The 15,311-nt window shown below is 39.0% G+C and overlaps 2 pseudogenes; one reads left to right on the top strand and one right to left on the bottom strand.

Annotated features, from left to right (window-relative positions):
• Positions 1-2,666: 2,666 nt before the first annotated feature.
• On the top strand, positions 2,667-4,714 carry LOC101976599 (SNW domain-containing protein 1-like; annotated as a pseudogene).
• Positions 4,715-7,889: 3,175 nt separating this feature from the next.
• LOC101976876 (uncharacterized) overlaps positions 7,890-15,311 on the bottom strand; it is a 32,931-nt pseudogene continuing 25,509 nt past the window's right edge.

The following is a 15,311-nucleotide window of genomic DNA, read 5'->3' on the forward strand; positions in this document are numbered from 1 at the left end:
GCATTAAGTGCCTATATACATACACACATGTACACATACACAATAACAGCACACAAAAAAAAAATCAGAATGATCCCAAATGAACAATCTAATGCTACATGTCAAAGTCCTAGAAATACAGGAACAAACTAATACCAAAACCAATGGAAAACAGAAAATAATAAAAATCAGAGCCAAAATCAATGAAATAGAGAATTTAAAAAATACAAAGGATCAATGGACTAAAGAATTGGTTCTTTGAAAAGATAAATAAGATTAATAAACCTCTAGCCAATTTACCTGAAAGAAAGAAAAGACGCAAATCAACAAAATTAGAGATAAAAAAAGAGAGATCATCACAGACATGTCTAAAATTCAGAGGACCTTTAAGGTCTATTTTAAAAACTTATATTCAATAAATTGGAAGATCTAGAAAATATTTACAAATTTCTAGACACATATGTCCTTCTCAAATTGAACCAAAGAGATATAGGAAATATAAACAGATCAATAGCAAGCAATGTGATTAAAGCAGCAATTAAAAGTTATTGAACAAAGAAAAGTCCACCTGAGTTCTATCAGACTCTTAAATAACTAATGTCAATTCTCCTCATATTCTTATATGTAATAAAAAACAAGAATACTCTCAAACTCATATTATGAAGGCAGTATCATCCTGATACCAAAAGCACAAAAACACACATCAAGGAAAGAAAAATACAGACCAAGATCCCTGATGAACATACGTGGAAAAATATTAGTAAAACATTAGCAAACCATGTTCAAAAACACATTAAGAAGATTATATACCATGATTAAATTAGACTCATCCAAAGGATGCAATATTGGTTCAATATGCATAAATCAATGTAATTCATCACATAGACTCAAGAACAAAAATTGCACAATCATCTCTACAGATGCAGAAAAAGCCTTTGGCAAAATTAACCACCCAGTTATGTAAAAAGCATTGAAGAAATTAGGGATAGAAGGAAATTACCTAAATATCATAAAGTCTATATATGACAAATCCAAACCTAATTTAAAAACTGAAAGCTTTTCCTCTAAAATCAGGAACAAGACAAGGATGTCTACTCTCACCACTCCTATTCATTATAGTTCTTGAAATTCTAGCCAGAGCAATGAGGCAAGAGAAGAAAATTAAAGGGATGCAACTAGGAAATAAAGAAGTCAAACTATTTCTGTTTGCTGGTGACATGATCCTATACACAGAGGACAGCCCCCCTGCAAATATATATATATATATATTTTCCCCCCTACCGGAAGATGTCTACATCTTCCATTTAAATACAAATAAATCAACAAATTCAGCAAATCAGCAGGATTAACATACAAAAAAAATCAATAGCTTTCCTATGTGTCAATGATTAACCTACCCAGAAAAAAATCAAGGAAACTGGGCTGAGGAGGTGGCTCAAGCAGTAACACGCTCACCTGGCATGCATGGGGCACTGGGTTAGATCCTCAGCACCACATAAAAATAAAATAAAGATGTTGTGTCCACCAAAAACTAAAAAATAAATATTAAAAAAACAAGGAAACTACTTCATTCACTGTAGCCTCAAAAAAAAATACTTATGAATAAATGTAACAAAGTAAAATACCTCTACAATGAAAATGGTAAAATCCCTCTACAATGAAAATTATAAAATACTGAAGAAATAAATTAAAGAAAACCTTAGAAGATGTAAAAACTGAACATGTTTTAGGGTAGGTAAAATTAAAATAATCAAAAAGACTATATCTCCAAAAGCAATCTAGAGATACATATCAAATACCAATGTTAATCCTTACAGAACCAGAAAAAAAGTGTTCTAAAATTTTTATGCAAGAACAAAAGGCTCAGAATAGCCAAAGCAATCCTGAGCAACAAAAGCAAGGTTGGAGGCATCACAATAACTGATCTCAAATTATATTACAGAACTATAATTACAAAATCAGTATTGGCATAAAAATAAATATGAAGATTAAGCTGGGTGGGGTGGCACACTCCTATAATCCCAGCATTTTAGGAGGCTGTGACAGAAGGATGGGGAGTTCAAAGCCAGCCTCAGCAAAAGCCAGGCCCTAAGCAACTCAGTAAGACCTTGCCTCTAATTATAATACAAAATAGGGCTGGGGATGTGGCTTGTGGTTCAGTGCCCCTGAGTTTCATCCCTGGTATCCCCACCCAAAAAAAAAAATGAAATAAATACAAAGATCAATGGAATAGACTAGAGGACACATAGACAAACACACCAGACATAAACACAGTCATCATTTGACCAAGTTGCCAAAAACATACATTGGAAAAAAACAAAACTCTTTTAACAAATGGTGATGGGAAAACTATGTATCTATTTGTAGAAAAATGAAACTAGATCCCTATGCCTCCTGCTCCACAAAAAATCAACTCCAAGTGGATTAAAAAAAAAATAAAAACATAGGAATTAGACCAGGAGCATTAAAACTCCTAGAAGAAAAAATAGGTTCAAGGAAAGAAAAGTACACACCAAGATCCCTGATTGCAAAAATACTAGTAAAACATTAGCAAACCATGTTCAAAAACACATTAAGAAGATTGTACACCATGATTAAGTTAGATTCATTCAAAGGATGCAATATTGGTTCAATATCCTTAATAAGACTCCTAAAGCTCAAGAGATAAAAACAAGTATCAATGTGCAATGTCATTGAATTTAAAAGCTTCTGCACAGCAAAGGGAGTGCCCTCTAACCCACCGGATGCTTCAGCGAAGAAAACATGAGATTCCAGCAGCCGACTACACCATGGCTCAGCAAAGGAATTCATTAAGAGTGTAAAGAAAGAGTGTACAGAATGGGAGAAAATCTTTGCCAGTCACTCTTCTGACAGGGGGTTAATATCCAGAGTATATAAAAACTGAAAAGGATTTGGGTCCTACATATGGGGGAGGGTCTTTGAATAACCACATTTTTCTTTTTCTTTGTCCACACACCCCAGGCGGTAAACTGGCCTGAAACTCCAAACAACGTGGGCTGAGATCATGGCTACATCTTCCGGCTGCCCGCTGTGGGAACTAGGCCTCACTGAAGCTGGGGTCTTCCCTGAGGGTCTTTGTGGCCAAGAGCCATGGCTTGGCCGCAGTGTCCTGTGTTCTTCCCTGAAGCATCGGGTGGGTTAGAGGGCACTCCCGCCTGCCCAAAGCTCAGCTTTTTTATGGGCACCTACTCAGCTGTCTCAAGAGCAGCTTGAGGCTAAAGAAAAAACAAGATCTCGGAGGTCATGGCAGACCTCACTGGTCTCCTCCCAAAGAGAAGCCCCACCTGGATACAGGTACTGAAAAGAATGGATATCTCAGTTGTTAGAGAATTTTGGAAATGGAAGTTTTTTTCCTGAGATCCATGTGGTGCAGTATCCATTGGATATGAGACCAAAGGGAAAAAATGTCAAATGCCCTGGCCATTCAGGTGGATCCTGAGGAAAAATTAAATATGATGCAATTGCTCAAAAATGACAGTCAAAAGACAAGGTCATTTATAGCAAATTCACTGACCTGGTTTAAAGAAGGTTATGAATATAGATGATCCAGAAAAGACCTGCTGAAGAAGATATTAAAGAGATAACAGAAAAGTCAAGGGTAGCCTTAGAGAAATCAGTAAGCAAAAAGTTTGCCGCAGCCATGCCAATACCAGCAGCTGATAAACTGGCTCCTGCTCAGGACATCCCCTACACACCATCTCAGCAGGGAGTAGCTTTCAACTCTGGAGCTAAACAGATGGTTATTTGAATGATAGAAATGCAGAATGACCCAATGGTACCTTCAAGATTCAAGGTTAATAAGAAAATTCCCTACACCTGTCTTGCATTCTTCCTACACCTGTCATGCATTCTCCTAGTCAAAAGGTTACTGTGAAGGAACAACAAGAGTGGCAGATTCCTCCTTGTACTTCCAACTGGAAAAATGCAAAGGATTATAAAATTTCATTTGATAAATGTCTAGCTGCTGATGGAAGAGGACTTCGGACAGTAAACATAACAGAGAATTTTGCCAAACTGGCCAAAGTGCTCAATGTTGCTGATCGGAAGGTTCATGAAGCTGTGGAAATGGAAGCACAAGTAGCAAAAGATGGCTCAAAAAAAAAAAAAAAAAAAAAAAAAAGGAGAACTAAGAAGGAAAACTTTTTTAAAAATGGCCCCAAAAACCAGAGAGAAGAGAGCAGGATCAAGACCTGTGTGGAAAAAGAGGATAGTTAGGCACATGAGAGAGATGAAATCGGTCATGGTAGACAATAAGAGAAACTGCATGACTGGAATATTCTTAGGGCAGCTTCTAATAAGAGGTCAAAGCTGTAGAGAAATGAGAATAGAAATATCAGTGAAGTCATTACTCTTGGTGTTCCTAGTCCTTGGAATTCTAATGAAGTGCATTATAACCAAGAGCTTTTCAACCAATCCAAGGGTATGGACAGTGAATTCCTAGGTGCAGAGAATGAAATTTACAATGTTTATGATCAAGCCTGGAGAGGTGGTAAAGATATGGCCCAGAGTATTTATAGGCTCAGTAAAAATCTGGACAAAAACATGTTTGGTAATGACCTAGAAACCAGAATAAAAACCAACAGATTTGTTCCTGACAAGTTTTCTGGTTCAAACCTTAGAGAGGTCAAGAAGACCAGTTCAGTTGAAAGAAAATCTTTTGGGTTTTGGCAAGTTTTTGGAAGAAGCCAAACAGCATGGTGGCTGTGAGGATTGAAATTACTACTTTGAATTATTTAGCTTTTTTAAACAATGGGTTGTGTTTGTGCTTCTTCTACCTTTCAATTCTTACAGAACATACTGCCTCCACACAGTATTAAGACCATTTTGTATGATGCTAGTAGTCTGGGGTAATATTTTACATAAGAACAACTGCTTATAAATAGGTTACCCCAACCATGATGAGAAGGTTGTGCTTACCTAATGAATTTTGCAGCTATTGTGATATTTTAGTTTGGAGTGGGGAAAGTCAGGTCTTGCTTAGTACAACTATTTGTTTCAAATAAAAACATTGAGACCCCAAAACAAACAAACAAAAAAACCCTCAAAACACTTAACACCAATAAATAAATAAAATGTTTTTAAAAACCCACTAAAAGATGGGCAAAAAGATTTAATTAGATATTTTCTAAAGAAGAAATACAAATGAACAAAAAACATATGGAAAAAAATGTTCAACATTTTTAGCAAAATCAAACTACACTAAGAGCTGCCGGTTGCAGTGGCACACGCCTGTAAAACCAGTGACTTGGGAGGCTGAGACAGGAAGATCGCAAGTTCAAAGCAGCCTCCGCAAAAGCAAAGTGCTAAGTAACTCAGTAAGACCCTGTCTCTAAATAAAATACAAAATAGGGTTGGGGATGTGGCTCAGTGGTCAAGTGCCCCAAGTTTAATCCCCAGTACAAAAAAAAAATTAAACTAAGATTTCATCTCACCTCAGAATGGCAATCATCGAGTTAATGATAATTGCTGGCAATTGTGTGGGAAGAAAGGTACACATACATTATTGGTGGACTGCATATTAGTACCACCACTTTGGAAATGAGTATGGAGATTTCTCAAATGAGCACAAATGAATTCACCCTATAATCCAGATATTCCACTCCTAGTTATTTAGCCAAAAGAATTAAAATCAGCATACTATAGGATAAATACATACCAATGCTTACAGCATGTGATATTAATGTGAGATCTGATGTGCAATGCCCTGGATTCCATGCCAGTAGTGTGCTCGTGCACACATGTGTGTATATACACACACAGAAAAAGAACAAAATTTTTAAAGTGCCACTCACCCCATTGGCATCTTCTCTCTTTAAGAACTCAGTTTCCACATGACCAACTTCCCATTTCTACTCTTCCCTCAGCATTTTTTCTCCAGTGTTTCCTCATGGTACCCAGTTGTCTTTGACTCTTGGAGGCAAACCTCTGGATCCCTGCCTAGAAAGGAGTAGAAAATGTTAATGTTAACCGAGGGCACAGAGAAGCGGGAATGTTGGTACTAGGACACTCTGACTCACTTCCTTCCCAGGTTCCCTGGACTCCTACTCCATATTCAGACCCAGGCTCTAAGTAGGGTGGGCCCAGTAGGAGGCTTACATTAGGTGCCCCTCTCACAGGAGGATCCAAATAGCTCAAGAATGAATGTTCTACAATCCCACTTGGACTGATGTGTATTGGAGTGAGTGTAAATACTTATCCTACAGATGAAAGATGTTCTCTCATGGCCAGCCTAGGTGGCTGTTAAAAAATGATTGGATAAAGAAATGTGGTATATGTACACTCACACACACACGCACACACACACACACACACACCACTACACACATACACACACAGGTTTTACTCATCCATAAAGAAAAATGAAGCTTTGTCATATGCTGGTAAATGAATGCAACTGGAGAATGTCAGGCTAAGAGAAAAAAATCAGACTCAGAAAGTCAAAGGTCAAATGTTTTCTCTCATATGTGGAAGCTAGAAAGAAAAAAAAATTAATGATCTCACAAAAATAAAAGGGGATCAGTAGAGTAGAGGTTGGAGGAGTGATGAAAGGGGAAGAGCTGGGGAATAAAGTTGACTCAAATATAATATGTTCATCTATGCATCTATCACAATTTTATAAATAACTTTAATGCATAAATTAAAAAAATAAATAGAAGACCAATAGAGTCTAGGAAGGGGATCAGGAGGAGGAAGGAGGGAAGGGAAGGGGGAAGTACTGTGGATTGAAGGAGAACAAACTATGTTACATGCATTTATGAACATGTCACAATGAACCTCACTGTTATGTATAACCATAAGGCACTAATAAAAACACCCCCAAACAGGAGAAAAGTTTTATTTTGTCTTATAATTTCAGAATTTTAATCCATGGTACTTGGCTTTATTGTTTCTGAGCCTGTGATGAGGCAGAATATCATAATGTGGACGGAGTGACCAAGGAAAACTGCTCACATTATGGAAGCCAGAAAGCAAAGGGCAAATAAGCTGCTGGGGACAAGATACAGTCTTCCAAGGCATGTTCCCATGGACCCACTTACTCCAACTAGACCCTACTCCCTATGGTCTCCAACTCATTCCAGTAATGCCATCAATTTGTGAATCTATTGGTGGAATAATCAGCCAATGGTGTCAAAGCCTTCATTATCCAACCACTTTCTCTGAATACTGCTTTGTTGGGGACCAAGTATTCAACAGATGAGCCTTAAGGGAACATTCCAGATCCAAACTATAACAAAGGACTTAACAAAGGACTTAGAGGAAACTTACCCAGAACATGAGAACATATTGATTATCACGTTGATTAAAGCTCTTTTATTATATCAACACATTTGGAGATTCTGATTTTGTTGTCTAAGGGAAAAAAAAAAACGGATACATGGATTTTCTTTGAACACCCTCTAATTTGTTTGAATTTGTTTGTGGCTGAAGCACATAATTGCCCAAACTTCTTTCTTAGATGATACATATGTTCAAAACAGGTCAAAACATTAAGCTTTTGCCCATTCTACCATTGTACAAGCTATAAAAGCTTGCTGGCAGCTTAGAGGGCCCTATTTAATAGCTTGTTTGAAAAATGAATAAAAATCCATATAAAACAAATATCCAAATAGTTTCCATAGGAACACAGATAAGTGTGACCCCACCTTCTAGTCTTCCATGTTTCTGGCACCTGTGTCAAACCTGCACTTACAAAGACATTTCAAATATAGCAGTAATTAAGTAACATGGTCCCCCCAGATCCCTTGACTTAAACTAACCTTGCAGTTAACATCTACAGAGTGGCATTTATAGCTACTAGTGGAGGCACACGCTGCTGCTGCCAAATGAGATTTCATGCTGTTTTCCTGAGCATAAGGCACAGGCAGAGTGCTGATGTCCTGCATGCATTGTCATGTTGGTCCTGACATCACATAATAGATTGTTGGCCTCTCGAATCTATTGAAAGTAGAAGCAGTGGCAACAGTATATGAGCCCATGTTTTAAGAAAACATCTAATTGCCCACATGCATTTCAGGCAGGTCACAGTGCTGGACAATCCATTGAAGGCTATCACATGTCAGTCCCCTATACTGGATTAATGATACTTCTCATCTGGTTTAGGTCTCTTCTGCAGCAGGGGCTTTATACGTGCATAATCATAAAGGATGCAATTAAATGATCTGTGAATACTCCATCATTCACATAATACTTAAAGGTGTATTTACTTGACTCATATTCATCATCGGAGCCTATCTGTTCCTTTAACATGATTTTTGGCAATGAGATTATCTGCAAGAGTGAAAGCTGAAGCAATATAATAACTGCCTGGCTCAGCTATGTTCCTCACTCCAGAATCCAACAGAAAGTATTTGTCCAGTGCTCGGATGATCACACTGGAAATCTCTTCAAACTTAAGCTTCACATCCTCACATCCAGGAAAGCCTCTACCAATATCAAGCATATACACACTAAAACCAACCTCAGCTCCCATGTCAAAGACACAGTGGGCATCAGAGATGGCCTGAACTAAGATCTCAGGATCAGTGCACCCACTCCTCACGTGAAAGCTGACACCAATGACATCAATATTTAATTCTTTAGCTAGTTCCAAAAGAAGTCTGCTGGTTTTGGAGTGTGGCACCAAATTTAACACTGAGGTGACAGACTGCTTTGGAATCATCAGAGCTGATCTGCAAACCAACTTTGCCTTTAGATGCACCCTGGCTACTTTCATCAACTCAACTTCTCAGTCAAAAGTCATCATTTGGGCTCAATACTGGCAGCACATTTAATTTGAGAAGATTGTTTACAAGGATTTGCATAGGTAATTCTCACTGTGCAGTCTTTCTAGTACAGTCAAATCCTGTCCCAATGGCAGGTAAGATCTTCCCTATGGCTCTGTTATCATTGCATTTGACTGCATGAAAGGGGGTGGCATGAGGAAGAGCTTTTAACCATCGTAGATATTTCTTTAGAATGTCTCCAAGGTCTGCAACATAAAAGGCACCCTTATCATCAGAAGAAGACACTCATTAATTTTGTGGTTCAGAATGTCCTTGACAGTAAAGCCTTCCTCAAGGAAGTGGCAGTGGAACTCTTCATTAGTAAAGCCGTTCACGGATTCTCCATTTGCCTCCGAAATGCAACAAAATGGAAAACTAAGAGATGAAATTTAAAATTTAAAGAAATTATTCCCAGCTTCTTACAAAGGTAATTCTCCAGGATTTCCAAATCCCGTGTCCTTGGACCAGCAGTGGAAATGTTCTGCCCGCCCCCTACCCCCAGACTTAGGCAAGGAGAAGGAGCGCCCAGCTCCTGTACCTGTCACGGATAGCAGAGGGACACAGATAGGCACAGGAGCACAGAGCTTGGAGGAGCCAAAGGCCACCAGGAACTTCCCGCCAGCAACACGCTCCAAGACCGCAGCCGGCGTGGCTTGGAGCAGTTGGGTGCCACAAGGTCCCCTTGGCCCGGCTGGCACTGCGAAGACACCTGGGCTCCAGGGAAGTGGCTCGCCAAGGTCACGGCCCTGGAGGGCTCCGCCACCGCGAGTCCCCGCCTCTCAAGTGTCCCTGGCAGGCAGAGCAGACGGATGCTGGCGCGGACCGCTGGACACTTCCCGCCGCTCACTCACTTCAGAGCGCCTGGGCGGCAGGCCCCAAGGAGATGCCACAGCCTACCCCTGCTGCGGGGAGCGGGAGTAGGGAGCGGGACTTGGCCTCCCGCCGCCGCCGCTGCACATCTGCAGCCTGGCTCCCCGCCTGCCAGAGTTACTGGCCCAAGGTGGTTACTAGAAAATTAAGCATATCTTTAGATTTCCTTGTCCTTTTCTGGCATCCTTTGTGGATTTTTTAAATGGCAACCTCTTACCTCTGCTGTCATTATTGTGGTTTTTATAGTTCCTGTCTAAGAATGTTTAGCAATTCTAGATATTGGCTTATTATCTTTTTTAGATTGATTTATTATCTTTTAGTTTCAAAACACTAAAGTATGCCTCAAATACATTGTACTATGCCCATTAATGTCTCTAGTAACACTTGGTTGTTGATTAAACTTGTATTTTGGTGTGTTTATAATGTTTTCTGGATTCACAGATTGGCATTGTATTCTCATTTTTCTTCTTTTGACCTTTAATCTTTCTGGAGTTCAATTCTATATCCAACAAACTGAATAAATAAATTAACAAAAGAGAAAAAAACACAAATCTTCTGTACAAGTCTTCTATAGTAAACCCATGTAGAAGAAAGGCAGGGAGTAGAAAATCACCATTGGAACCTCATGACAACATTGCTGCTGGCCACATCTATTGACTTACTTTCTTTCAGTAAGCGGATAGAACCAAGGGGGTGCTTAACTGCTGAGCCTCATGCCCAGCTATTTTTATGTTTTATTTAGATACAGGGTCTCACTAAGTTGCTCAGGGCTTTACTAAGTTGTTGAGTCTGGCTTTGAACTTGTGAACCTCCTTCTTCAGCTTCTGAGCCATTGGGATTACAGGCATGGGCCACCACACCTAGCATGTCTTTTTGTATCATGCTCCCCTGATGTAATTGGATGAAGATGGTATATTATCTCAGTGACATTCTTCCAAAAAATCGAAATTCCTCTGCAAACCTCAGTCTATCTTGAGAATAATTTGAGTGACATTTTGCAAACAACCTGACCAATATTTTTCAAAGGGTTAGATTAAAAACAACAAGGAGAAATTTTTAAATTTTTATTTTTAATTGTAGATGGATACAATACTTTTTAAAAATTTATTTATGTGGTACTGAGAATTGAACCCAGTGCCTCACATGTGCTAGGCAAGTGCTCTGGCACCAAGCCACAACCCCAGCCCCAACCCAGGAGAAATTAATGAGTGGTCAGATTGAAGAAACTTGAGGAGACATGATGATGAAATGCAATGTGTTGTCTTAAGTGGCATCCTGGAACAACAACAAGAAACAAGGCATTAGTGGGAAAATTTAGTAAATGTGAAAGTTTAGCTAATGACGATGCACAGATGTTAATTCTTTGTACTGAAAACAGTACTGTGTGACATAAGAGAGTATGGGTAAAGAATATGTGAGAACTCTCTGTACCATATTTGCAACTTTTCTGCAAACCTAAATTTATTTCAAAATAATTTATTGTTTAAAAAGTCAATACTTTAGATATCATACAAGAAACCTCAGGGGAATTTGCCTTAAAAACGTAGAGGGCATTTTCAAGATTGATAAATTTGACTAAATAATATTTCAACCAAAATTTAGCTAAATATACAATAGCCCACGCAGGATTCAAGATTTCAGTAGGCCTCCCCTGTGGATCAGATACTGCCAGAGCCTAGCCCTTGGTGCAGGACCACCCCTTCCTACCAGCAGACTACTGTGGGAGGTCAAGTCCAGTGGCCCAGACCCACCCACTCCAACTTACGCAGGTCCCAGACCTAGGATGCAGTAGCATTCATCCAGGGACACCAGCATCATCTGGAAGCCCAACATCAAGTTGCAGTACTGACAATCTGCACAGGTACTACAAGAATATAGGGAAAAAAACTGTAATATCTCAGATCCACACTGCAAGAATGGAAGACACATAGACAACATGAAAAAAAATCAAGGAAGGAAAGTGCCCCAAACAAACCAGGATACTATAATAACAGAACCTATGAACAGTAAAGTTGATGAAATATCAGAGAAGGAGTTCAGAAGGTTCATAATTAAAATGTTCTGTGAATTAAAGAATGAACTAAATGAGCAAATACAAGCAAAAATGGATCACTCCAACAATGAGAGAAGAGAGCAAATACAGGTAGCAAAAGATTACTTCAAGAGAAAGATAGAGACCCTGAAAAAAATAGTCAGAAATTTTTGAAATAAAGGATATAATAAATCAAATAAAAAACTCAATAGAAAGCATAACCAACAGACTAGATAACTTGGAAGAAAGAACATAAGATAATGAAGACAAAATATACAATCTGGAAAATAAAGTTGATCACACAGTGCAGAAAGTGAGGAAACCAAGAACAGAACATCCAAGAATTATGGGACAGCATCAAAAGGCCAAATCTAAGACTTATTGGGATACAAGAAGGCATACAGTTTCAAACCAAAGAATGCACAATCTCCTCAATGAGATAATACCAGAAAATTTCCCAAGCATGAAGAACGAATGGAAAAACCAAATACAAGAGGTTTGCAGGACACCAAATGTACAATATTACAACAGGTCTACACCAAGACATATTATAATGAAAATGCCTAGCATACAGAATAAGGATAGAATCTTAAAAGCTGCAAAAGAGAGGAATCAGATCACATTTAGGGGGAAATCAATTCATATCTCAGCAGATTTCTCAACCCAAACCCTCAAAGCCAGGAGATCGTGGAACAACATATACCAATCTCTGAAAGAAAATGTATGCCAACCAAGAATCTTATATCTAGCAAAACTAAACTTTAGATTTGATGATGAAATAAAAACCTTCCATGATAAACAAAAATTAAAAGAATTTACAACTAGAAAGCCTGCACTATAGAACATCCTCAGCAAAAGATTCCAAGAAGAGGAAGTGAAAAACAATGATGAAAATCAGCAAAGGGAGGGATTACACTATAGGAAAATATAATCAGAGGAGAAACCAAGTCACAGGCTATAAACAGGCTGCCCACTACTCTTCTCCACTGGCAAATTGAGAGAATAGAGCACTTCTTGCTCAACATGTGTTTTTGCAACTCCTGCACCAGCTTAATTCTTTCTCTCTCTTCTACTGCTTTTTCTGAACTAAGCTTGTCAGCTTTGTCTCTCTTTTCTCCATGTCTTATCCCTCTCCCCAGACCTGCCCTGATGCTGCAGATACTGCCCTTTGTGTAACAAATTCTTTTCTGTTTTTTGTTTCTAGTAACCAAAATTTTCAAATCCCTACAATGCTCTGATAGCTCAGTATTCTGAATCGGTTCATTCTCTCTCTCACCCACCTCTCCATTATGCAGTTTTCTCACTGCTTTGATTCCAAACTGTGGAGTTGAAACCTGTAGCCTCCCTCACTTTCACCATCTTGATCCAGTCCTGTAGAGAGTTTTGAAAGGATTCTCTAAGGCCTGCATCTTCAAAGAAATTTGAGACTCATTTGCCTGCATGCACACATTGTTTCCATTTAAACTTATCTGTTAAATATTGATCATTTCCAAGTCTTGATTTGTGAAAGCAACCAGGGAGCTTGGATGCCTGAAACATGAACTACCTGCTGGACATGTGAACCAGAAGCATGTGGAGGGAGTAGGACATCAGTGGTTGGAAATCAGGCAGCTAGAAAAGAACTGAACTATAGAAGGGTCTCATATAACATTGAAATCAGAGATTTTCTTCTATGTGGGCTGGAAAATGTTAAGCCAAGAGAATGTTACTAGAGAATTACCAGAATAAAGGTAAGAAGTGAATTTTTAAAAACCATTTAGCTATGAAGAATTTGTGAGAGAGTTAAGTGAGCATAAGGCACAATGTATTTACATAGAAGAAATAATACTTTGGTTACAATTTAAATCCTAAAAGCCCTCTTCAAAGGCCCATATATTAAAAACTTGGTCCCCAAGTTGGCATATTTGAAAGGTGGTAGAATGTGGAAGTAATGGGGCCTTTTGAGAGGTCTTTAAATATTTGGAGTGTGCCCTAAAAAGGATTATAGGACCCTGATCTCTTCCTCTTCCGTGTTCTGTTTTTATTTCCAGGTCATGAGGTGACCTGTTTTGTTCTACCACCTACTCCCATCAGTATGTGCTAACTCATCACAGTCCAAAACAATGACATCTATGGGTCAGGCATCTATGAAACTGTGAGCCAAAAAAAACCCTGTTTTACTCTTTTGGTACAGGAAATTGAACTCAGGGATGCTTAATCACTGAGCCACACCCCCCAGCCTTTTTAAAATTTTGAGACAGATCTCGCCTAGTTGCTTAGGTTCCTTGTTAAGTTGTCATGTTACCTTATGTTCCTCCTGCCTAGGCCTCCCAAATTGTTGGGATTACAGACATGTACCACTGCACCTGTTTAGCCCTCGGCCAGTATAGGCTTCATAAATGAAGGTTCACAGTGTGAGAAACCTCTAGGGAGTTTTGAATTAAAGAGACTCTAATTACCTTTAAACCAGCTCCAGGAAGGCTTTTCCTAGCTCCAGCCTCCAGCCACCTATTATGGTAGCAAGGTTTACTGAAGAGGCTAGCAAGAGAGAGAGAACATGCTAGGGAGTGGACTTTTATTGGGGAACAAAAATTTCTGGGGAAAATCCCATCCAATGAAGATTAAGGGGGGCAGTGTCCCAAGGTCAAGGGTGATGATTGGGTCTTCTGGGTAGTGGCCAGTCACGCCTTCACACGGACAAGCCCTCGGACCTGAGAAGGATGGGGAAAGCTCTGGACACAAGATGTGCCTAAGCGCCTCTCGCCCAGCCAGCGAGGTAACTCATATCACATGCGATGATGGCCTTCCACACATCTGACCAAAAGAAACTTTTGATCATGATAAATTGTACTACCTTGAGTATTTGTTTAGTAACATAAAGCTAACAGAAGTACTGTGCGTAAAAATGTCTTTTACCTGTCCCTGTCATCCTTTATTTTTTTCTCAATGTTTTTCTTGAGTCAATGATTTTCAGGATGACTTCCAGAGCCAAAAGACTCCTGCAGTTTGCCTTTCGGTCATGGAGTGGGCATGGATGATACAGACTTTTCACCTGATTCAGCTAGAAAAGTTCCATGTTTATTTCCTTTTATATATATTTTTTTTTTGGTTTTGAAGAGTTTTTTTCAAACTAAAAAAAACAGTCAGACACAACCACTGACTCTAGATGGTCCCATTCTATTTCATTCTTCCAGTTACACAAGTGATACTGAGGATCAAAAATTTGTGTTTGTGCTACAGAGAAAGATTTCTGATTCTTCAGTTCTTCTTAGGAAATTATTTTATGAAGGAATGAGATGATGGTTTGAACATGGAGAGAGGGGTTGAAAAATGATCGGTTCTTTCCCATCATGGTGAATCTGTTCCTCAGAGATGACTTATAAAATTGCTTTTCTTCCTGCCCAACTAACCTTTTTTTGATTTTACACTGATAGAGAGCAAATGAATGCATTCTTCCAATGAGTCAGGTGGGAGTTTCCAGAAATAAAGACCACTCTTCAGCAGCTGCTCCCAGGAAACAGCTTATTGCTTTTGTGTCTGTCAGTGATCCATTCCTTGAGTACCAATTACTATCTATTTTTGTTTGTAACACTGCACTAAAGGCATAAGGGATTAATGGATGAGGCACACATCTGTGCAGTTCATTTGTGAGTTTTGCTGCCTGTGAG

The sequence above is a fragment of the Ictidomys tridecemlineatus genome, chromosome 13 (assembly GCF_052094955.1).
Source record: "Ictidomys tridecemlineatus isolate mIctTri1 chromosome 13, mIctTri1.hap1, whole genome shotgun sequence".
Lineage (NCBI taxonomy): Eukaryota > Metazoa > Chordata > Mammalia > Rodentia > Sciuridae > Ictidomys > Ictidomys tridecemlineatus.